This window comes from Schistocerca americana, chromosome 6 (genome assembly GCF_021461395.2).
Source record: "Schistocerca americana isolate TAMUIC-IGC-003095 chromosome 6, iqSchAmer2.1, whole genome shotgun sequence".
Classification (NCBI taxonomy): domain Eukaryota; kingdom Metazoa; phylum Arthropoda; class Insecta; order Orthoptera; family Acrididae; genus Schistocerca; species Schistocerca americana.
In genome coordinates, this window is record NC_060124.1 from 297,944,475 (window position 1) to 297,968,764 (window position 24,290).

Sequence of the window (24,290 nt, forward strand, 5' to 3'; positions counted from 1 at the left end):
CAGCAATGTTCCTTGATGAGTTGTCGGGTTTTTCTCTTCCCTTCACAGATCTTATCTTTTCTAAAAGGCATTCTTGAGTTCCTCGCAAACTGAAAGTGTACAATGTGGCCTGCAGGGGTGGCAGAGCGGCTCTAGACGCTACAGTCTGGAACCGCGCGATCGCTACGGTCGCAGGTTCGAATCCTGCCTCGGGCATGGATATGTGTGATGTCATTAGGTTAGTTAGATTTAAGAAGTTCTAAGTTCTAGGGGACTGATGACCTCAAAAGTTAAGTCCCATAGTGCTCAGAGCTGTTTGAACCATTTTTTTGTATAATGTGCTGGGCGCTTTTGATGTGCCATTCTTACAGCAACTGCTTGGTCTCGTTGCATCTGTCAAGGAATAGCACTCAGTTCCCAGCACTTACCTGACAGTATTCTGGCTTTCAGCACAAACATTTTTATGGTCTGCGCGCTGTGCTCCCCCTTGGAGCTCTTGCGTCTTCTCACAGACGGCTAGTCACTCCAAGTTGCAGTAAAGCAATACAATTTCTGATCACTGTACGAAATTTAAGGAAACAACACTATTTAGATTTTCAATCATTGGTGTCGTATTTAATTGTGTGGTTATTTTCACACAGTATTAAAAATTTACATGGATTGGGTTCCTCATCTGAAATATGGTTAATTTATAATGAGGTGACGAAAGTCATGGGACAATGATACGCAGATATACAGATGCTTGTAGTATCACATACACAAGGTACAAAAGAGCAGTGAAGGTGGAGCTGTCATTTGCACTCAGGTGACTGATTGAAAAGTTGTCTGATGTGATTATGTCCTCACGACAGAGATTAAAATACTTTGAACGTGGAATGATGGTTGGAGCTAGGCAAATGTTTATTCCATTCCGGAAATTGTTAGGGCATTCAATATTTCGAGGTCAAATTTGTCAAGAGTGTGCCGAGAATACCAAATTTCAGGCATTACCTCTCATCACGGACAATGCAGTGGCCGACGACCTTCAGTTAACTGTCGAGAGCAGTGGCGTTTACTATCGGTGCTAATAGACAAGAAACACTCTACGAAATAACCGCTGAAATAAACGTGGGACTCACAACGAACGTATCCCTTAGGATAGTGCGGCGAAATTTGGCGTAAATGGGCTATGACAGCAGACGATCGATCCAAGTGCCTTTGCTAACAGTGCGACGTCTCTCCTGGGCTCATGACCATAATGATTGGACACTAGACGACAGGAAAGCCGTGGCCTGGTCAGGGTCCTGATTTCAGTTGGTAAGAGCTGACTGTAAGTTTCGAATGTGGCGCAGACCCCACGAAGCCATGGACCCAAGTTGTCAAGAAGACACTGTCCAAGCTGGTGGTGGTCCCATGATCGTGTGGGTTGTGTTTATATGGATCATTGACAGGAAAGTGTTATGTTCGGCTACTTGGAGACCATTTGCAGTCATTCGTGGACTTCATGTTATTAAAAAATGATGTCACGTCACCGTTACACAATTGTTCGCGACTGGTTGGAAGAACATTCTGGACAATTCGAGGCCGGCCGGAGTGGCCGAGCGGTTCGAGGGACTACAATCTGGAACCGCGCGACCGCTACGGTCGCAGGTTCGAATCCTGCCTCGGGCATCGATGTGTGTGATGTCCTTAGGTTAGTTAGGTTTGGGTAGTTCTAAGTTCTAGGGGACTGATGACCTCAGAAGTTAAGTCCCATAGTGCTCAGAGGCATTTTGGACAATTCGAGAGAACGATTTGGTCACCCAGATCGCCCGACATGAATCCCATCGAACATTTATGAGACATAGTCAAGAGGACAGTTCGTGCACAAAATCCTGCACGGACAACACTTTCGCAATTATCGATGGCTATAGACGCAGACTTCAAGAAGAATATAATAATTCCAATCCCAAAGAAAGCAGGTGTTGACAGATGTGAAAATTACCGAACTATCAGTTTAATAAGTCACAGCTGCAAAATACTAACACGAATTCTTTACAGACAAATGGAAAAACTGGTAGAAGCCGACCGCGGGGAAGATCAGTTTGAATTCCGTAGAAATGTTGGAACACGTGAGGCAATACTGACCCTACGACTTATCTTAGAAGAAAGATTAAGGAAAGGCAAACGTACGTTTCTAGCATTCGTAGACTTAGAGAAAGATTTTGACAATGTTGACTGGAATACTCTCTTTCAAATTCTGAAGGTGGCAGGGGTAAAATGCAGGGAGAGAAAGGCTATTTACAATTTGTACTGAAAGCATATGGCAGTGATAAGAGTCGAGGGACATGAAAGGGAAGCAGTGGTTGGGAAGGGAGTGAGACAGGGTTGTAGCCTCTCCCCGATGCTATTCAATCTGTATATTGAAAAAGCAGTAAAGGGAACAAAAGAAAAGTTCGGAGTAGGTATTAAAATCCACGGAGAAGAAATAAATACTTTGAGGTTCGCCGATGACATTGTAGTATTGTCAGAGACAGCAAAGGACTTGGAAGAGCAGTTGAACGGAATGGACAGTGTCTTGAAAGGAGGGTATAGGATGAACATCAACAAAAGCAAAACGAGGATAATGGAGTGTAGTCGAATTAAGTCGGGTGATGCTGAGGGAATTAGATTAGGAAATGAGACACTTAAAGTAGTAAAGGAGTTTTGCTATTTGGGGAGCAAAATAACTGATGATGGTAGTAGAGAGGAAGTAAAATGTAGACAGCCAATAGCAAGGAAAGCGTTTCTGAAGAAGAGAAATTTGTTAACATCGAGTACAGATTTAAGTGTCAGGAAGTCGTTTCGGAAAGTATTTGTTGGAGTGTGGCCATGTATGGAAGTGAAACATGGACGATAAATAGTTTGGACAAGAAGAGAATAGAAGCTCTCGAAATGTGGTGTTACAGGAGAATGCTGAAGATTAGATGGGTAGATCACGTAACTAATGAGGAGGTATTGAATAGAATTGGGGAGAAGAGGAGTTTGTGGCACAACTTGACTAGAAGAAGGGATCGGTTGGTAGGACATGTTCTGAGGCATCAACGGATCACCCATTTAGTATTGGAGGGCAACGTGGAGAGTAAAAATCGTAGAGGGAGACCAAGAGATGAATACACTAAGCAGATTCAGAAGGATGTAGGTTGCAGTAGGTACTGGGAGATGAAGAAGCTTGCACAGGATAGAGGAGCATGGAGAGCTGCATCAAAGGAGTCTCAGGACTGAAGACCACAACAACAACAACAACAACAACATAGATGCAACGTGGCCCAGTATTTCTGCAGGGAACTTCCAACAACTTGTCGAGTCCATGCCATCGAGTTGCTGCACTATATTGGGCAGGGCGAGGTCCGACACAATATTAGGAGGTATTCCATAACCATTGGCACCTCCGTGTATGAGGTTACGCAGCTGTTTTGAAAAAAAATCTGTCCCATAACACCGTGTCATTTTGCACGTGCCTTGTGCTTACAGGGGATCACTGCAAGAAGGCGGCAGCGGGGAGCCGTCTGCCTCTGACGGCCAGGCCACTCCGGCATCGGCGACGGTCTCTGAGGTAGGCACGGAGTCGGCTGGCTCTTCCTCCTCCTCCGAGGTTTCAGAGGACGCCCTGGAGCCGGAGTGGCTGTGGAGGCGGCGCGCCCTGGAGCGCTTCCAGTGGGCGGCGCGCCGCGTCGTGCTGCGGGGGCGCCTGCTGCGCCGGCTCTCGGTGCTGTCTGCGCTGCTGGCCGCCGTCAAGGACCGCCGCCGCATCCTGGCCGTGGGGCCCAAGGAGGAGGTGGCGGAGGCTGCTCGTCCTTCATACAGCTCTCCCTCGATCCGGACCCGGGACACTGTGCTGAGTGGTTCACAAACAAACTAGTATACACCGCAGCTGCACTAGCAGGGATGTGGTTCGTAGTAACAGGCCGTTTCCATCTCCCCAGTATGCCACACAATTAAATGGTACTGTCATCCGATAAGTGTTCCCCCGCTAACCCCTACTCTCAGGTCATGATACATCACCGATAAAAATTCAGTCACTAACCCTTTCCATCACTTCCTGACAAGTTACCAGTCAAAGTTTACATCGAATAGCCTGACACCGTGGAAACTGGATAAACAGTAACGCTCAGCTGTCCTCTAACCTTCCATCCACACCCAAGCAAATGCCAGCAATTTCTCGGATGCCTCAAAACAATTAATTAATATATACCAGCAGGTACAGTATCAGCACCCTGCTGCTAGATGTGCTTTAAGCCAATATTTCTTAATATTTTCGAGAGGAACCTTTTTGAACGTCCAAATTTGTCGTAGAATCCGTGGTTTGTTTCCATAGGGTGTTTGTAATACAAAATTCTGTAACTGGATTGTTTTCAACAAAAATGGCAAATTATTACCAATATTATTATTTTCCTTCAGAAAGTAATTTCAAAATCAATCCATATGTTTTTAAAGTAATTACATTTAAAACACATAGTGAACCAGGATTTTTAAATTTAATTTTTATAGTGGCAAGTGGTTCTTAGCTTCTATGAATGAAAGCTGAATTTTCATGACAGGTTCGCCACCAAGCTGCTTGCAACGTTTATTTTTTGTCGACGCGTAAGCTGAGAACATTGTTTTGCAGATATATGTAGTTGCAAATGTTAGAAATTCTAACGTGGCCTTTTGCGCCGAAACGATAAACACAGGCTTATTCGCTGTCAGTGTCATATTCAAATGGACTTTTACTTTGAAATTTATACGCAGAATCGAAGAATAGTTGTTATTTCGTTCTTTTAAATTTCGGAGAGGCATTAATTATTTTCAGTTACTTTTTTGCGTGTTACGAAAAAAGGCATGTAACTATCGCGGAATCCTTGAGTGCTCATGGAACACAGAGTTCCTGCAAAACAGAGGTTAAGAAACTCTGGTTTAAGCTAACACGCACTTTGCTTCTCTGCACAGCTTAGGACAATTAAATGATACTGTGTTTTTCAAGGGTCTCTCACTAACTGCTAAGCTTATTTCGGGATAAGTCACACCAGTAACTTATAACGAGCCATTACGAGTGCTCTAAAATTGGAAAATTTACCACACTACTTCATTTAAATGCTGTAAACAGAGGTAGCTGTTCCCACAAACACCAATTCTAGTATCGTTAACTGCAGTGAATCACACTAGATCAGTTCTAAGAAGCCTCTGAACTTTATTTTCCACCCACACTTTGAATAAGTAACATTCTTTCCCTTCTTCCGTAATGTCCTCTGTAGGTCACGGTAACTCATTTATGGATTGCATATCCTACTTTTCCTCCCGGAAACTCTTCATACATTCTATTCTCTTGTCCCTCTCTGCTTCCGAGATTTTCATTATGTGTCTGCTTCACTGGTTACTCTTCATCCTTCTTCTGTCGTTGATCTCTGGCTTATTAGCGTGGTGCATTTAATTCTCCAGTTTTGCTTCGCTTTCCCAGTTTCAACAACTGGCTTGGTTACTGCCTTTCCTCTTATCGTTCCCGTTGTTTCCCAATTTCTTCTCGTTATTCTGTTGATATTCATCTTGAATCCATGTCCCGTGAATATTACCATTTGAGTCTAATCTCCCCTGATATGGTCCTCATGTTCCTGTACAGTTATTCCATAAGAAGGTTATAAACAACATTACGATAATGCATTAAAGGCCTCACTCAAATAAACTGCTGCTAAAGAACGGCTTCTTGTCCTATAAATTTCATTTTAAATTCTGGTAGTAGTACCTTTGGACTCTGTACTTACGATGGGCAACACTTGTATAAACTGGCATTGAAAATCAACTTGCGTTGTCAAATATACCCGAGACAAACGTCTAAACAGCTTTTGGTGACGATAAGTAAGACTTTACAGTGTACTACATGTAACTATAACCCAGTTGTAACTGTGTGAGCTACAGTTTCTCGTCAGCTATTCATTAGCGTCCACATTTGATAATTTAATAATGAAATATTGCAAATCGTGTGCTTGATATTCGTTATTTTGTGACAATTATATAAATTTTTGCTGCTTCACTTCTTTTCAATTTACTGTTTCAATGTTACATAAGTGGATAAACATATTGAAAAAAATTTTAGAAACTTTACACATGGTAATTTTGGTAATTTTATGTAGTGGTTTACAAACAGCCTGTTACTGTGAGATACATGTACAGCATTTTTTTCAGATTTTCTGCTGTACCTAAAATGCGCGTTAGTATTATATTTTGCTGAGAGAATAAAGTCACTACCGACATTATATTCTTAGTGTTGTTAACAATCGATTCTTGTTAGTGTCCATGCCTGAGAGAGCGTTCGTTGCGCGTGGTTGTTTTTGTGTGTGTGTGTTCAAAATGTTCAAATGTGTGCGAATTCCTGAGGGACCAAACAGCTAAGGTCATCGGTTCCTGGACTTACGCACTCCTTAAACTAACTTATGCTAATAACAACACACACACCTATGCCTGAAGGAGCGATCGAACTGTGTGTGTGTGTGTGTGTGTGTGTGTGTGTGTGTGAGAGAGAGAGAGAGAGAGAGAGAGAGAGAGAGAGAGACAGAGAGAGAGAGAGAGAGATAAGTGTGTACCAATCGAGTTTCTGTTTTAGGTAATCGTTCCTTGTCAACACTAACAGTAAGGGAATATAATATTGTATAGGATGCTATTACATTGTCTCTGTCTCTTAAACGTAAACACATATACGATATTTGACATAATGTAAAATCTTCATACCGTCAGAATTATAATGGCGTCCGGCAATATCGTCTTTGGTCTGATACTCTTGACTTAAAAGTGTTTCTCCGTCAGTAACCGAAAAATTAGCGTTAGGAAGTATTTTCTGAAAATATTCATGTGGAGTGTAATGCTGTGTGGGAGCTAAACGTTGATGATAAATAGCAGGGACTAGAATGGAGTAGAAGTTTGTGGAATGTGGCATTACAGGCGCTAATAAACAGGCCAAAGAAAAGCTTTATGGCACACTTGGCTAAAATACATAGTAGGTATCCTGAGGCATTAAGGAATAGTCAATATTGTAATGGGAGGGAAGAATCAGGTATAAAAACTGTAGAGTGTTTTCTACAATAAGCGGGTTGAAATGGATGTGGGCTGCATTAGTTTCAGAGAAAAGATATTTGGCACAAGATAGAAAAGTGTGAAGAGCAGTCCAGTCTTCGAAATTAGGACGAATACAAACAATAATTTTTCATAGTAGCCATAGAGGCTGTTCTTCGTAAAACCGAGATAGTGAAACGAATGGAAAACTTCAAAACAGCAAACAATGTGCATCTCGAAGCACAGCTTCAACATCGAGGCCCCAGACTATTATCAAAGGACCGTCCCTCTGACGTCAAAACGTCTAAAATGAATATAGGCAAATTTTGATGATTTCTGTTGTATATGTCGCCACACTGAAGCAATGTCCACATGTTTTCTACACTGTTATATGAATATAAACAATTTTCAAAGATGACGCCTACAAGAAACTTCGAAATGTACGCTGTCTGGCAAAATAAAATGAACCACACTGAAAGGGAGGAGGAAACCGAATGAAACTTAATAGGTTGAAAAGGTGTGTTATTCCAGTGATTAAAAAATCGAGTCAAATTTACAAACTACTTGACAGCATGAATCAACTTATCAGTATGATGTTGCACCCCACTTGGCCTGCGCACATGCACAGATTGGGCTGAAAGGGTGTCATAAAAACGTTCTATTCTCTCCTTTTGGAAATGGTCCTTGATATCTTGGTTACTGTCACTGGAATGGAATTAACATCTACATTTACATTTACACATATACTCCCCAAGCCAACGTACGGTGGGTGGCGGAGGGTACCCTGTACCACTACTATCATTTCCTTTCCTGTTGCACTCGCAAATAGGGCGAGGGAAAAAGGATTGTCTATATGCCTCCGTATGAGCGCTAATTACTCGTATCTTATCTTCGCGGTCCTTACGCTCAATGTATATTGGCGGCAGTAGAAATGTTCGGCAGTCAGTTTCAAATGTCGGTTCTCTAAAGTTTCTCGATAGTGTTTCTCGAAAATAACGTCGCCCTCCCTCCAGAGATTCCCATTTGCGTTCCCGAAGCATCTCCGTAGCTCTTACGTATTGTTCTAACTACGGGTAACAAATCTAACAGCCCGCCTCTGAACTGCTTCGATGTCTTCCTTCAATCCGACCTGGTACGGATCCCAAACACTCGACCAGTGCTCAAGAATAGGTCGCACCAGCGTCCTATACGCGGTTTTTTTACAGGTGAACCACTCTTTCCTAAAATTCTCCCAATGAACCGAAGTCGACCACTTGTTTTCCCTACCACAGTTCTCAAATGCTTGTTCCATCTCATATCGCTTTGCAACGTTACGTCTATATATTTAACCGACATGACTGTGTCAAGCAGGACACTAGCAATACTGATCCAAATGTTACAGGTTTGATCTTCCTACTCATCCGCATCAGCTTACATTTTTCCACATTTAGGGCTAGGTGCCATTCATAGCACCTACTGGAAAATTTGTCTAAGTCGTCTCGCATCTTCCTACACTCACTCAGCTTCGACACCTTACCGTACTCCACGGCATCATCAGCGAATAACCGCAGATTGCTGGCCAGCGTGCCCACCAAATTATTTATGTATGTAGAGAACAACAGCCGTCCTATCACACTTCCCTGGGGCACCCCTGACGGTACCCTTATCTCTGATGAACACTCGCCGTCGCGTTCTATTATTTCAGAAGTCTTCGAGCCACTCACGTATCTGTGAACTGATTCCATATTCTCGACGTTCGTTAACGGCCTGCAATGGGGCACCGTGTCAAATGCTTTCCGGAAGTCTAGAAATATGGAATCTGCCTGTTACCCTTCTTCGATAATTCGCAGTATATCATATGAGAAAAGGGCAAGCTGAGTTTCGCACGAGCGATGCTTTCTAAAACCATGCTAATTCGTGGACGTAAGCTTCTCAGTCTCAAGAAAGTTTATTATATTTGAGCTGAGAGTATGTTCAAGGAACATCCTGTCTGCTCCCGCACGTTTTCTAATGGGGACACGAGAGTACCTCAGCATCACGCAGACGGTTCGTAGAGGGAGGTGCCATTTCCGGATGAGCATTGTTATGTCAAAAAATGGCATCACGACACTCGCCTGAGAGGTAGCACGTGAGGACACAGGACAGCCGTGACGCACTATTATGTTGTTCCCTCTGTCACTATAGCCATGACTTGAAGTCGTGCCCGGTTACTCCCCACGCGACTGTGCCAGGATTAACACTGACTCTCCAAAACACTGGAAGGATAAAGGTCGGGACACACATGTCAGGACCGTGTCCGTGCCGAGACACGTCCGAGTATCGGCCGTCACCCGGACTACGAAATACAACATTAAAACAAATGCAGCGGGCCCCACTTGACCGGGCCGTGCACGAGGAACGTCAACGGGCCGGGGCCGGGCCGGGCGGTATTCGCCGTGTTTCAATTTTCACGTGACGGACACGGCCTGACGGTGGGGTTGTCTTGTGAGCTGTGCAACTGCGCAAAACTGTTCTGTGTACAAAACATGGATGTGGAACAACTAATAGAGGAAGTTCGTAAGTTTCCTGTTCTTTGCGATCAGGGAAGTGAAAATTACAGGAATATCGAGTACAAAGACAGAGTTTGGAAGACAATTGCAACAGATCTACAAGCCAAAGGTAAGATAAAAACTATACAAGTTTTAATACCCGAAAGATATTTATTTACTTTTTATTTTACAAACAGATGTTTGGTTTATGTCATCGTTATATCGCCAAGGCGACATGTTCTTGCCATTCCACAGTCCCTTGTGGAGAGTTCAGGAATTTTTTGAGTTGTTCTCGTACAGCAAATGCAGCATCTGTTGATCTCCCACGAATTCGAGGTAGGTTTCGAAGATATGATGAACTTCCGGATCCCTCAGCAGTTTCCGTTTGATCCATCCTCTGTTCGGGCACCCTATAACCTTCCATTTTTCGAATAAAGTTGTACAGTACACACGCAGCCGTCACAATCATTGTAAGGTTATTAGGATCTCCCTGAAGGATTCCTCTAAATATTCGAAATTTCTGTTGCAATATACAGAATGCATTTTCGGATATTCTTCTTGCCCGACTCAAACGATAATTAAATATAGCCTTGTCATTTGTTAAGTTCCTGCCAGGATATGGTCGCATCAAGTATGTTTTGAGAGGGAAAGCTTCATCGCCTACAATTACCATTGGAAGTTCAACATCAGTTCCGGGTAAAGTTTTACTCTTTGGGACGCTAAGCGTATTGTTTTCCAATGACTTTCCAAGATTTGAATTTACTAGAATGCCTCCATCAGAGTTTTTTCCGTACGCTCCCACGTCTATTGCAATAAAATTATAACATGGGTCAACCAGAGCAAGAAGCACAATGGAATATGTTTTTTTGTAATTCCAATAGAGACTTCCTGAGTTGTTTGGAGCCTGTATTGTTACGTGCTTTCCATCTAAAGATCCAATGCAGTTTGGAAACTGCCATTTTGTCCAAAACTCCTCAGCTATAGCATTCCATTTTTCTTCATTCGGCACAGGCATCACCTCTTCTAACAATAAATCGATAACTGTTCTAGAGGTGTCATGGACGATAGCTGCAACTGTGGATTTTCCCAACCTGTAGCTGAAGGAAATAGTTTTAAAGGAAAAAAATGGGCATCTGTTCGTGACCAACTAAGGAAGACCTTGCAGAAAAGGAAAACTGTTTCAGGACAAGCTGCTGTTCATCAACATAAATACAAGTATGAAGATCTCTTAACGTTCCTGCTACTTTACATGGTAGAACGAGAAACAGTTTCCAATGTTCCTTACACGCAAGACAATAATGAGCATAAACAAGAATCAAATACAGATTCCCAAGAGGAGCAGTCGATTGTTGAAAACGAAAAAGTGTCTACACAAGAAGACATTGCAGATGAAGAATGGATCATTAAAACCCAGGATAGTGAAACAGAGAATTTGATAGAGCGCACTCGGCATTCCCAGACGCCCTCAGCTCATTCGTCCGTCACTTCAAAGAAGAACACGTTTATGAAACCACCACTGAAACGAAAATTTCAGCGTGAGGTTAAACCACAAGAATCTGCATCAAGCCAGCTCATGGCTTACATTTTGGCAGAAAAAAAAGCTGAAAAACAGAGAGATATACAAAACCCAGTTGATGCTTTTTTGGCTGGTATAGCACCAGCCCTAAAATCATTGCATCCACTACTGTTTCATCAAGCTAAAAGTAGGATTTTTTCAATTGTACAAGACTTTGAACTGAAGCAACTCATGAATGACGTATCAGTCCATCAATTCACTCCATCATCCTCCAATTCCTCAGCAAAATCTGTTTCAACACCATATCCTTCACCTGTGGGAAACGAGTCAACAGAACCTACACAGCAGCTTTTGGACCTGCAAAGGGATTCCCACAATTCGTATATAAATAACCAAAGCCATCATCCTCCAAGTTCCCCTGCATCCTCATCAGCTTCAGAAACTAATTCACTGAATAGTCCTCATTTGTTTTTCTTAGGGCAGTAGAAATTTAACTGTATTATTTACTAACTTATGTATTTATCTTTCAATTACTAAAGTAATAAAATAAAAATGTTGTCCTTAAAACTTCTTATTTATTTGTGTTCTGTGTACTTTTCTTTAACCTACCGTAAAAAAACAGCCAGTCGTTCTTTGGGTGAAACCGATACTCTCCAGAACGTGTCATTTTTTCTCAGCCTTGGTTCTAGTTTCTTTAAAAGTTCACAGAAGGTGTACTGCGTCATCCTAAAATATTCATAAAACTTAGTCTCATCATCTACGAGGTGAGAAAATAGTGTTCGAAACTCTCCCTGTACTGGTCTTGTTTTCCAGGCACTGTGGATCCATAATTTTCTTCTTCTTGTTTGCCTTCGTTCGTTTTCCTCTTCGTCTAAAGCAAGTGCTATAAGTCCTAATTCACTATTACGAAAATTAGTGAACATGTTTTACAGCTTTCACAAACAGAAACACAGCTCACCGCGTCCGAGTCACTACAAGGAACAACAGAGACACGGACGCGCCCCGGTCATGTGTGGCACCTGCAGGAACGGACCGGAGTACGCCCGTCACTCGTCCGACGCTCGGCCCTGACACGGCCCGGACGTGTGTGTCCCGACCTTAAGACTCCTGCCCCGGTCGCCACCATTGTCGGCGACGATCGTCAGCCGGGGCAGCGCAGAACCGCGATTCGTCGCTGAACTGAATGCGACGCAGTTCATTAGCAGTCGACGCTTACCAGTGAAGGCACCATTTTAAAAGCAACCGTTTCTGTTGTCGTGTTAATGGTGCCATACGCATGGGGCAGTAATTACTAAGTCTGGCTTCACCAACCAGTCGTGCAGGATCACACAGTATACTGCAGGGAGTCCATTACTTGTTCTCGGATAGCGGACGCAGACGTGATGGGGTTACGGTGTGCGTCCCGCACAATGTGCCTATCCGCCCTTGTGATAGTCACACATATCCGGTTGGAACCTCGACGATGAGTATCCTTGCCCTCACGCTGCCATGCAGTCCAGCATCGGGCCACTGTCACATCCAAATGCCCCACTAATCTGAATATTGCACGATTAGAGCAGCCTCCAAATCGAGAGGCAGAATGAGCCCCCTTTCAGTCTCTGTCAGATGCTGATAACACTGTCTCGCACAAGTACGCGGCATCTCCTTGTTCTTCACACTGAACGTTAAATTTATGACGCTGTTCACAACCCTCACATGCCGCACTAGGCCTGGTACCAACACCAAACGCGAACGACACTGATGCACTCCGATGGCCGTTCTGTCACAGATAATTACAAACCTAATCACTTTTACATATCGCCGATGGTGTGTACCATTGATATCCAAGCGTGTCTTTTGAGTGCTTCACTTTTTTTGTCAGGCAGCGTACATCACCAATGTAAATATCCCGTTGTAAAGACAATAGAGGGAGGCGTTTTAAAATTAAGTTTCGCAGCAACACCAATACTTTGGTGCTCAAAAAGAATCGCTTCGAACCTACACCTTCAAAAGAAATTCATTAGTATAATTCACGATTTGTTGGGCACTTCGCTAGCTTATTTCATCAAGGTTAACCGTGTACTATCGGACTTCGGGAAGCGAACAAAGTACTTCTCAACATAACAAAGGTAATAAAAAAACAATGTGGTCACCTGGATACCGAGTACCAACAGAATTGTACCTGAAATCAACGTGCTGTCTCTATTAATGGAATTAAACCCGAAGAAATAGTAATGATATTAATACATGAAGAGGATAATGAAATGAGACACTCAAGTATAGAAACAAAATCGGGTGCCCACTTTTTGAGAGGAAGGTTCCACATGAACATTTGAGCAGAAGAACATTTTCTCTCCATAAAACTTCACAATATTCAGATTTCAGGAAAGCGTGTGGCTGCTCTGTTTTCACAGAAAACACACAATAAGCAAACTCCTTCCAGTAAATGACAATTTTTAAAAGAGTCTCGTAATTTGGAAATACGTAGTTGTAACTACTTTCTTGTAATGTCGTGTGACACACAATGAAATCTATGTATTTGCTTCGGTAGTCTCAGCCACAAACGGATTTTTTCCTCTAGCGAATGTCCTCGTAACGTCAGTTCGTTTCTAATACATTCTACATGAAAACACCATTTGAAATTCCATCAATACAGCTAACAAAATTATACACATTATGCCAAAAATTACTTTGTTAATTAGCAAAAAGTATCAAATCCCATTCAGGAGTACGAAAAAACGGCAAACCGCGTGAAATAATGTTACACAGCTTTTTTTACAGGAATGTAATTAAAATTATTCAAAACTTTATATCAATTTATTGACAATTTGTCCAAACATTTTCCATTGTATTACTTATAATATAGTCTTGGCGAAGATGTTAGATCGTTCTACATTGTAGCAATGATTTCACTAAATATTTTTTCTCTAATATAATTTCTGAATCTTTACATTAATTCTCTGTTTCCTAATAGTTCATTACACATAAAAACAATTTCTACAGAAGACACTTTACCCTTTCCATGTCCGAACAGAGAGGGGAGAGGCCAATTTGCTATCTGCAGCCCCAGATAACACAAACATCACATTACTGTAGTTATAAGATATTAATCGTTTCTCAAATGCTACATTACTTTTAGTTTTTTGACATTTATCTTCGTAAATTACCCCTATAGACATCAAAATTTTGTAAATACTACATAACTGACAGGAACACAATGTGGTGAATAATAAATGATTGTTATTATTGGACACCGCACCATTTAGTATAAGGTGAAACAAATGATTTCTGGTCAAAAGGTTGATGGATCACAGTACTGATCTACGCAGTAATTTGTTCTTGTATTATGAACTGATACAAATAAAAATATATTGAGAAGTCATTAGCCTTCAACATGACTTTTACATTCATGGGTAATGCTGTGTGTGTTGTCATCACCCCTTGTTGTAGTTCCTCTGTCTTTTGACACCTTCGTGAGCGATGAAGAAAAAGCTGATCAAATATCTTTATCCAAGTCCTACTCATAGGCACGCACAGTACTGTACTTGTAGCGGCTGCAGAGAAAAGATTAGTATTGCATATGCAAATATGTTGCATGTAGTCACAGTCAAAGTTAATGACGAAAATGTTAATTAAACTGGTTGAAATTTGCTTTCAAAAAGTCACATAGCGATGTACATACAATGTAACTAGCAATCACTATCCTCATCAAGGAATTCAGTTTCTTTAATGACAATGAATGCATGTGCGAGGAAAAAAGTTCTTCTCAGTGTTACCTTTAGTATCCTCTTTCGCAGCAATTCGTACATAGACAGCCACAAAGATTTTACTAAAGAATAACCTGACTTCAACACAGAAAATATGTTAATCACGATTGCATTTGTTATTGGATCCAGCTGCTCAATGAAGTAACACGAAACATAAATTTTACCTTGCTTTTTTAATTATTTCTTACCTCAGTCTGCTCTTTACAATATCTTTTTACTTAAACATTAAATTAAACAAGCGTGTAATTGCAATATAATGAGAGTCACACAGAGCAGTCGATAGCTGCGTGTCGTTCGCTTGCATGCTCACGCGGAAAAGAGTGAAGAAAGAGTTCAAGAAATCTGCACATCAAGTTAAAGCGGTAGAGGATCGAAATTCATTAAAGCAGCGATAAGTTAAACAGTCTCTCTTGCCTCTGAACTTCAGATAGCTTTCACAGAGTTAAAATTATATTAACATTTAGTAGAAGTAGTAGTAGCTTGCGTTGCAATTTAACAGATGTCTCAAGATTCTTTGTCTAATTTAATGGCTCTTTTGCTGCAAGAAATGCTAACGCTTTGGACTGCCACGCACTATTCTTCTTCTTCTGTAATATTTTCAGCTCCACGGTAAGTACTGGTGTTACCGTCTTCCGCTGAATGCAGTTCCACCAGAAGCTACAAACTCAGATCAGTTCTCTACTAAATTTCGTCGATATTATTATGCTTCAAAAAATTCTGTTCTAAGATACTTCGATTCGGATCGTACAAATCGTAAAGACATTGACACCCCACGAGCCTTCGTCTGTAAGATCGAACTCATTACACGAGCTTTGTAGAATTCCGTAATTAGGCTGATTAATCATTTTCATTCAGTAAGACACCAGTGAAACCCACGTTGCGCTTGCGAGAGTTTAACCATTTGTCGCTCATTCCGGTCAGGCAGCGTTATCACAAGCTTACCCATGTCTGAAAAAACGCACGTTAATTAGCTTCAAATTCGCTTTATAATTTCTGTTGAGTATTTTAGATAATGTTACAAGACAACGATTAGATTTCGGTTTGTATTTTGATGCTATGGGGATGCGCTAGGTGTTATTTTATCGCACTCTTAGTCTGTTCTGTACACGCTGCTTCCTTCACTGCGACGTCAACTCACTCATAACCTGGTATTCCACTATACGCTTTGACCCAAGATAAGACAGTGATTTTGTTTTGAACTTTTGTACTAGGTCGAGGATGTAATGCACGATAAGGTGTTGATCATTGTTCAAGCTGTTCGAAAATTAAACTCGCAGTTAATGTATAACTCTGGTAGGCGCATGCATATTCCGTTTCAGCCATACAGGCCAGGCTCAGTATTGATGCATTTCAGTGAAAAATAAAAACGAAGACGCACATTATTTCTCCTTCTTTAACTTCTACTTGGCCTAACGAGTAAAGTATTAATTTGTTCGTTGCAATTTCTTGTGTGTTTAGAAAATATCTGCATATACTAAATTAAAACATATGGTGCTTTCAATATTATTTCCTAGATTTTCCTCGAAAAGACCAGAGAAAAGTTTTGTCTTACAACGTGCATTCATAAAAATGAGATAGGACCTTTTTAAACAAAAATTTTGTAGTTCTATGACTAAATAATAATTTACCCTAAGTTTCTATCTTGACTTATGTAGACGATGTACTCTTGTGAAATGGGGTGAATCTTTCCGGAACAACCTGTATTTCTTCCAATGCATGGAGTATCGTGAGACAAAGGGAAGACAATAATAGTTAGTAACAGGTTATAACATCATTAAAAGATAGAATGAAATGTAATTCCAAAGAGGTAATAAAGAATGAAATGTAGTTCCAAAGAGATAATAAAAGTATAGAATTCCGAATGTATATTCCTTCTCTGAGAGTATTTGAGTGAATAAACCAGTAGACAAATGAATTGGAGGGATGTAATGGATGGAGATATCGTCATTTTTTCGTTTTCCGTCGTTCCTTAGTTGCTTCCGTCTATGCAACTAAATGAAAGGTAGTTTGTTCCTTGCCATAGGCGTTTCGCTTCTTTTATTTGTGAAACATCTTCAGTGACCTGGAATGCATGTTTCTTTTTATATGTATAATAAATGTATTATGTAGTTGTTACGATACGTTACTTTGTTACGTCTTGCCATGTTTTCCGCTTGTTTTTCAGGTTAGGAACAACTTCTGTAGTACAAATATCGTGATGTAAATTATCGTTTGGTGTTACTTACAATTTCCAGTATTGTTAGTCCAGATGTGTGTTCCAGGAGACGTGTTCATTTGGTCCCCAAGCTCCAGATGGCTGACTTCCGGCGTTTCTTCACCCACATTTGTTATAACACATTACTTGCTCTTTTCGTTTTGTGTTCAATATGAGTGTGTTTCCAGAGTGTAGTGTTGCCCACTGTTGTTGTGTTCTTATCTTTCGTCTTTTGTTTGTGTTGTCTCTGTGTAGTGTGATAGTTTTCATTTGTTTTGTGTGTGTGTGTGTGTGTGAGAGAGAGAGAGAGAGAGAGAGAGAGAGAGAGAGAGAGAGAGTGAAGGACTGGGAGAGAGGAGGGAACTAGATGGAAGGATTGGGAGAGGAAGATTCATCAGTTATATACTCCGGTTATGTTTCAGATTTTTGTTTGTTATTGTGTTTGTAGCTAATGTGATGAGAGAGTTATAGCTTGTATAGGTTTGGTCATAGTTACTTACTTTTTCGTTGCAAGGGGTCTTTGCATATGAAAGTTTTCTTGTTGGCAAGAATTTTTTGTTATGACTGTTCACGCTAATAATTTTCATGAAGATTGTTAAAAAAAAAAAGAAACCTCCTGCCACTATAATAAAACTTTCACATACAAAGAGCTGTTGCAATGAAAAATATGGTAATTAGTGACCAAATTAACATAAACAATAACTCGCTGATAATGTTAGCCACAAAAACAATAAGAAACAGAAATCTGAAACATAACTGCAGTACATAACTGATGAATTTTCCTCTCCCACTGCTTCCTTCTCATTCTCTCTCTCTCTCTCTTTATCCCTATTCCTCCCCCCCCCCCTTCTCTCTCTCTCACACACACACGCACAAACAAACAAAACAAATGAAAATTATCAATTAAACAGACACAACACAATCAGAAGACGAAAGATAAACACACAGCGACAGTTCGCAACACTACACTCCGTAAACACACACATATTGAACACAAAATGAAAAGTGCAAGTGACATGTTATAACAAATGTGGGCGAATAAACGGGAAATTGGCCAGCGGAACATGGGGACAAATGAACACATCTTCAGGATCACACATATGGACTAACAACATTGGAAATCGTGAGTTATACCGAACTATAATTTGGCATCACGATATTTGTGCTACAAAGCTTGTTTCTAGTCTGAATACCAAGAGAACAAATGGCAAGATGTATTATACAGGGTTATTACAAATGATTGAAGCGATTTCACAGCTCTACAATAATTTTATTATTTGAGATATTTTCACAATGCTTTGCACATACATACAAAAATTCAAAAAGTTTTTTTTAGGCATTCACAAATGTTCGATATGTGCCCCTTTAGTGATTCGGCAGACATCAAGCCGATAATCAAGTTCCTCCCACACTCGGCGCAGCATGTCCCCATCAATGAGTTCGAAAGCATCATTGATGCGAGCTCGCAGTTCTGGCACGTTTCTTGGTAGAGAAGGTTTAAACACTGAATCTTTCACATAACCCCACAGAAAGAAATCGCATGGGGTTAAGTCGGGAGAGCGTGGAGGCCATGACATGAATTGCTGATCATGATCTCCACCACGACCGATCCATCGGTTTTCCAATCTCCTGTTTAAGAAATGCCGAACATCATGATGGAAGTGCGGTGGAGCACCATCCTGTTGAAAGATGAAGTCGGCGCTGTCGGTCTCCAGTTCTGGCACGAGCCAATTTTCCGCGGGCTACGCGTGAAACTTGCCCGCAAGCGTTCAACTGTTTCTTCGCTCACTGCAGGCCGACCCGTTGATTTCCCCTTACAGAGGCATCCAGAAGCTTTAAACTGCGCATACCATCGCCGAATGGAGTTAGCAGTTGGTGGATCTTTCTTGAACTTCGTCCTGAAGTGTCGTTGCACTGTTATGACTGACTGATGTGAGTGCATTTCAAGCATGACATACGCTTTCTCGGCTCCTGTCGCCATTTTGTCTCACTGCGCTCTCGAGCGCTCTGGCGGCAGAAACCTGAAGTGCGGCTTCAGCCGAACAAAACTTTATGAGTTTTTCTACGTATCTGTAGTGTGTCGTGACCATATGTCAATGAATGGAGCTACAGTGAATTTATGAAATCGCTTCAGCCATTTGTAATAGCCCTGTATGTATAAAAAGAAACATGTATTACAGGCCACTGAAGATGCTTCAAAAATGAAAGAAGCGAAACGCGTACTGTAAAAAAACAAACGGCCTTTCATTTAATTTCATGGACGGAATACACGTCGATGAATAAACTACATGTTTAATACTGAAGTAATACCAAAAACGTGGTCGTAAAATGAACGTTCTTGGCGTCCATGCTTTCGCTACACGTCATTCACGACGTACTTTGACCCATTCGACAGGATTAGGGTCTATACACTCTCGCACTATTGAAAGTGAGCACCATTCTACATAATCGTTGAACAGTGTCGATGTCCTCCGTCAGTCCTATCTGTTAATAATCCCATACATTTCAAAAATACTTCAGAAGAGGACGGACAAGCTTAGTGAAGGCAGTTTCTGTAGTAGCTTTGTTGCGTCTTCTAAGTGATCTTCCAAAGACTCACAGTCATTTTTTGTCTTCTCAACATCATTTCCTATGTGATACTTTCAATTTAAGTCGTTTGTAATTGTAGTTCCTAGCCATTTCGTTGGATCTACCTTTGAATTTGTGTTATGTATCATCTAACCGAAATTTACGCTTGCATCCGTTTCTTCATAATATTTAGCATCGAACAAGAAATAAGTTAATATCAGATCATGCACACAACGTTCTCTGAAGCAATCGTCGAACGTTTCTGGGATGTGTTCCAAGAAACTAGGAAATGCAACTCTCGTGAAGAGGGAGACTACGTCGAAATTGACGATAAGAACCATATCCTGGAACCACAGTTGACTGACGCGATGTGCAAAGTAGCGAAAGTGATGTTCGCACTTCCTCACATATTCTCTGAGAATGCATTTCAGGTATTTTGCTGGCTGGAGTGTAGGTGCGCCAATACTAACTATGGGCTTGAAAGGAATTACTTCCTTGTGTACTTTACGAAGATCGTATAGTCATTATGGTACTGCTGCTCGTGTTTTAAGACCGTTAAATACTTTATGTGTCAAGCCTGACTCATTGAGGAGAGCCATCATCTTCCTCTCGATTTTATTTGTAGGATCGACATTTGTCTGGCTGTATGCAACTTCACTGAGAAGATAGAATATCTTCTTATTGGTAGCCCACACGTGGCATTATTACCGTAGCGTTGCCGTTATCAACTGGCAAAACTACAGTTTCCTTGTCCTCCCGCAGATTTTTCAGTACTACTCGTTCTTCCTTGGAGATGGATTTAGCATTAGCACCGGTGGGAAAGAAGCCACAATATGCTCCATGGAGTTCATGGAATCTGCTGTTGGTAGCATTTTTGAAATGGGCGCGAAATTTAACAATGATCTGGTTGGAGGTCAGGCAGCGACTACACTTAATAGCAAAATCACAGCAGCCGAAGAGGACAACTGGGTCGGGGACGTCGAAATATTGTGCAGAAAATGGAAACAATAACCCGGAAGAACACTCGTAAGCCCATTATTAAAGAGCTAATTCCGTTTCACAACAACGACATTTTGTGAATCCCTGCTCGTAAGGTGTCAATAGAACATTTTCCTTGAGGTATTTCATGTTGATGGAACACAGTATACATTATTTTATCAAAAGAGGTCAAAATGGAAGAACATAGTACCAGTAGAGTCACACGTTTCAGTGTTGGGTCATTACTTTTCTCGTTATATGTTCATGATGTGTCGACTTTTGTCTCTCATTATAAATATCATTTATACCCTGATGACTTTCAGTTATACCCAAGAGCAAGCCCAAAAAATCTGCATACAGCCTTCAAGAAATGTCAGTCGCTCACAAAAGACTTATCAGTCTGTAAAAAGGTATCACCATCACTTCATTCACTAGGTACATAAAATAAGAAACTGGTAGAACCACTTATACTCCCCAACCCTGATTATGATGATTCTATTCTCCAAGGTCTTTCGTATGAGAGCAGGAACTGGCGATCAATGCTTGTGTGCGGTACACTTTTCATGCTCGCTATTTCTACCATATCACTCTTGCTATGGGAAATTGTAATGGTTACGTCCACATAAGTGTACAGATTATCATACCCTGTGTTTGCTCTATCGTCTTTTCAATCGTTGCACTCCTTATTTATCTTCAACCATTACCCTACTATCTGAACAACATAGCGGAAATACTCGTTCTCAACAAAGTAAAATCCTCTTTGCACCACTACACTAAACTGCCATGATGTCTAAATAATATTCTGCACCAGCAAACCGTGTTGAAACAAACTTGCTCAAAATATTAGAGAAATTAAAATCGTTTCAAAGCACAAAAGACAGCTAAATGCCACCTTCTAGCACAGTAAAAATCTCTTCTCGTCAGCCCTCTCTTCCCCACCACTTTTCTCTTCCCTCGTCTGCAGAATTCCCTATTGAAATTCTCTTCTTTCCTAGCAGCCGTTGTCACTTTCTCAATTATCTCCTCTTTCATTATTCCTTCCACTTCTTGTGATACCAAACAAAGCTTAGAAGGTGCTAAACTAATCAATATAATTCTTAATTCCTACAATATATCATCATCGTTATTGGTGTTATCATTATTTTTGTTATTATTTCTTTATTAATAATGCAAATTATTATTATGTGATTATTATGTATTTTTTTTGTATGTGTTGTTCCTGGTCAGATGTAAGAAAGGGCTTTCAAGCCCTAACTGGTCAGATTAAATAAACGACAATGAAATAAGTATATACTAAGTATCCAGATACCTTTTCACTGACTTTAATATGGATGTGTCCACCCATCACATTCATAACGCCTTGAAGTGTCCCGGGAACACTTTCAGTGAGGTGTCTTAAGATCTTTGGACGAATGCCAGCCCATTCTTCGTAAAGAGCCGAGACCAAAGAAGGAAGTGATTTTAGACGTGTAGTGTGGAGCGACGTAGAGGTCCTGAGTCATCTCACAGGTGTTTCATTGGGTTCATGTCGAGAGTCAGAGCACTCCAGTCCGTTTCAGAAATGCTATTGAGGACAAAACATCAGCCCACAGACGCTGTTTTACGACAGGATACGTTGGTTGTCATGCTGATACAAGGAACTCGAAATGTTTCTCTGCTGTACGTACGTTACTGTCCTTTAAAATTGCTACACCAAGAAGAAATGCAGATGATAAACGGGTATTCATCGGACAAATATATTATACTAGAACTGACATGTGATTACATTTTCACGCAGTTTGCGTGCATAGACCCTGAGAAATCAGTACCCAGAACAACCACCTCTGGCCGTAATAACGGCCTCGATATGCCTGGGCATTGAGTCAAACAGAACTTGGATGACGTGTACAGGTACAGATGCCCATGCAGCTTCAACACGGTACCACAGTTCATCAAGAGTAGTGACTGGCGTATTGAGACGAGCCACTTGCTCGGCCACCATTGACCAGACATTTTCAGTTGGTGAAAGATTTGGAAAATGTGCTGGCCAGGGCAGCAGTCGAGCGTTTTCTGTATCCAGAAAGGCCCGTACAGGACCTGCAACATGCGGTCGTGCATTATCCTGCTGAAATGTAGGGTTTCACAGAATCGAATGAAGGGTAGAGCCACGGTTCGTAACACATCTGAAACGTATCGTCCACTGTTCAAAGTGCCGTCAATGCGAACACGAGGTGACCGAGACGTGTAACCAATGGCACCCCATACCATCACGCCGGCTGATACGCCAGTACGGCGATGACGAATACACGCTTCGAATGTGCGTTCAATGCGATGTCGCCAAACACGGATGCGACCATTATGATGCTGTAAACAGAACCTGGATTCATGCGAAAAAATGACGTTTTGCCATTCGTGCACCCAGGTTCGTCGTTGAGTACACCACCCCAGGCGCTCCTGTGTGTGTTGCAGCGTCAAGGGTAACCGCAGCCATGGTCTCCGAGCTGATAGTCCATGCTGCGGCAAACGTCGTAGAACTGCTCGTGCAGATGGTTGTTGTCTTTCAAACGTCCTCATCTGTTGACTCAGGGATCGAGACGTGGCTGCACGATCCGTTACAGCCATTCGGATAAGATGCCTGTCATCTCGACTGCTAGTTATACGAGGCCGTTGGGATCCAGCACGGCGTTCCGCATTACCCTCCTGAACCCACCGATTCCATATGCTGCTAACAGTCATTGGATCTCGGCCAACGGGAGCAGCAATGTCGCGATACGATAAACCGCAATCGCGATAGGCTACAATCCGACCTTTACCAAAGTCGGAAACGTGATGGTACGTATTTCTCCTCCTTACACGAGGCATCACAACAACGTTTCACCAGGCAACGCCGGTCAACTGCTGTTTGTGTATGAGAAATCGGTTGGAAACTTTCCTCATGTCAGCACGTTGTAGGTGTCGCCACCGGCGCCAACGTCGTATGAATGCTCTGAAAAGGTAATCATTTGCATATCACAGCATTTTCTTCCTGTCGGTTAAGTTTCGCGTCTGTAGCACGTCATCTTCGTGGTGTAGGAATTTTAATGGCCAGTAGTATAGTACACAACGCCGTAACCCTTCAGGCGTCGCTTAACACTGACTATAGAAATTTGTTGCTAATGATGAGCTTCTCGACTGCTATATCGCATTGTTTTTAACTTCCTACGTAGTCATTGTGCTAGGGGCACTTTTAACTCACGAGTGATTTCTTCCACTGGTTTCATATGACTTTCTACAACTCTACAGCTCTCCGCCCTCCTCCTTTTCTACAGGCGAGTCTGCCTCTCTTGATATCTAGTAGCAGTGAACTCGGCAGTGCATAGGAGTGTCCGAAAACTTTTGCTCAGTTAGTGTCTGCTCCAAAGTATTATTATAAACGGATATCAATGACGTTGGTCTGCAATTCAGTGAATTTGTCCTACTTCCTTTCTTGTGTATTGTTGTGACGTGGCTAGCTTTCCAGCCTTTCGGTTTGATCCTTTTTGCACTCAGCACTCCGGGCGCTGAAATGGGTAGTATACTCAGCTTCACTCAGTCATACACTGATTCCATTTAACGGCCTTGGACCTCTGGAGAGAAACGTCTCAATGTAATAGTAAAAACAGGAGCGTCATAAGGCACGCAATAGCAACCACCTATTTTCTATAGAAACAACATACACTGCTGTGCAAAATTTAAGGACGAAACTGATATTCGAATGATTTGTCACTGCTAAGTAACATAACATAATGGAAGTTGGACCATAAGTAGAAGAACTGCAGTAGTAG